The sequence below is a fragment of the Mchenga conophoros genome, linkage group LG20, assembly GCF_057382185.1.
Source record: "Mchenga conophoros isolate Kocher_MC1m ecotype Shallow Benthic linkage group LG20, M_conophoros_male_GT1.1, whole genome shotgun sequence".
Lineage (NCBI taxonomy): Eukaryota > Metazoa > Chordata > Actinopteri > Cichliformes > Cichlidae > Mchenga > Mchenga conophoros.
The window spans coordinates 16,908,519-16,910,402 of NC_140545.1; the positions used below are offsets into that span (position 1 = coordinate 16,908,519).

Here is a 1,884-nt window from a genome sequence, read left to right on the forward strand (position 1 = left end):
ATTCAAGGTCAAAGGAGCTTGCAAAGAAAAGCGTCTGGACTTCTTTAAGTTACTTGAAGACTTATTTCCAATTCAAGGTATCCTGCCACTTTAGATCCCCTTTTACTACGGCACAAGCGGAGTCTTCATATAAACTATGCAGCGCATCTGCTTCCAATTGCAAAGCCTCTTTACACACCTGTTCAAATGAGAGATTAGGGTCATGCCTTAACAGACGCCGTAGATCGTGCTGTATCTCACCCTCCCTGAGGCCCAAGACAAACTGATCACGCATGTGCAGGTCGGCACGCCGAGGGTCTTGTGGCTCTTTTGTTTGCAAGCGATGGCCTATCTCCCTTAAACGTAAAGTGAACTTTCTAATAGGCTCTTCTGCCCTTTGTCTGCACTCATAAAACATGGCACGCAAGGTACCCACAGCTGTTTTATCCCCATACAGTTCTTTAAGTTGAAGAAAGATCTTATCTGGCGTATCCCGCTCCACTTGCTCCAAAATAAGAATTTCACGTCGTGGTTCTCCTCCTAATGCACTCAGTACAAAATCACACTGCTGTTCTATCGACCACTTTTGAGCACGGAGCATTGCACTAATTTGGCTCGCCCAATCTTCATAATTCGTGTTAAGCCCACAAAATTTTGGTACCCAGGGCGCACCAATAAAGAATGGTGACACCATATTAATGGTTTCAGATAGCTCATCCGCCATATTAATCAGTCTAAGGCAGGTGGGTTTGTATACTGGTCACAAATCCTGTCGACAAACGCCAAATGTTACGTAAGGCCCAAAATGGCCTCCGTACAAGAAAGTAGTAGCTCTAATATTGACCAGTAACGAACCACCACACGCACACTGTAATGGGTTACACAAGATTTATTTGTTCTTTCTCCGGGTAAAACTACTGGCTGAAGACACAACTCTGGCCAGGAATCCAAGGCCCAAAACCACCGCGGTCAGGGTTGTTAGCCTGGTTACAAACAGGGGAAAGGTGGTCACTTGGAAGAACAAGCAGCCAAAACGTATCAATCCTGCAGCTTCCTCAAAAAGGCTTGCCACCCACCTTTTCAGGCCTGACTTCGTTCGAGGCTGGGTCTCCACATCACATCCTGGGAGCTGGAACTTCCCCAAAACTTGTCCAGTTTCCTTGTCAGGGGCACAGAGAGTCTCCAGTCCAGTGTTTGTTTTCCTGCCTTCCAGCACATCCACTCACATCCCAACATCCTCAGTTTATTTTAAAAGCAAAACCAGGCCAGGTTAAAAATCTTTTCCATTAAAATGTGCACACTTCATCCTGGATCTTCGAGGCTTCCCTGCTTCACCAGTGTCCTACTAAAAAAACAACGACAACCCTACTTCCTGTTTCCTCTCCCCTTTATAGAGAAGGGCTCCAATCCTCCCCTATCAGCTGCTCCCTGTATTCAACTCCAAATAGCTGGCAGCTGGACTAAAGTAGAATCTCCACTCCCACATGGGTGTCGCCCACACCTCACATCAAACACAAACAAACACCAAAGCATGCAATTAATACAAAACAAAATCTAAAGAAATGCCAACCCAAAAGCTTAGTGGGGGATTCTCTCCATCCTTTTCCACCATGCTATACTCTGTAACACAGCTTTAAAATATATTTCTATATTCCTTTCATTTGGGAAATTTAACATGCAATGTTAATGGTGTTGAAGTTTTTCTATTTTGGTTGTATAAATTTACCACTATACGATCACACTGCAAGTGGAAATGTAATCCTCAGAATAATGGAGGATTCCTGCGAGATTTTGTGCTGATTGCCCACGAAATTAAAAAGAGAGCATTCTAACCATTGCCTTTTTGTTGTGAATGCAGACCAGAGAAGACACTACACAGAGGTCACACTTATATGTATATGTGTA

The 1,884-nt window shown here is 44.1% G+C and overlaps 1 long non-coding RNA gene across 1 annotated transcript; it reads right to left on the bottom strand.

The window, feature by feature from the left end:
* Positions 1 to 853: 853 nt before the first annotated feature.
* On the bottom strand, positions 854 to 1,327 carry LOC146550581 (uncharacterized). The gene is made up of 2 exons (XR_014890285.1): positions 1,056 to 1,327; positions 854 to 962 (listed from the first exon to the last, which is right to left on the bottom strand). It is a non-coding gene; the product is annotated as an uncharacterized LOC146550581 (long non-coding RNA).
* Positions 1,328 to 1,884: the final 557 nt, after the last annotated feature.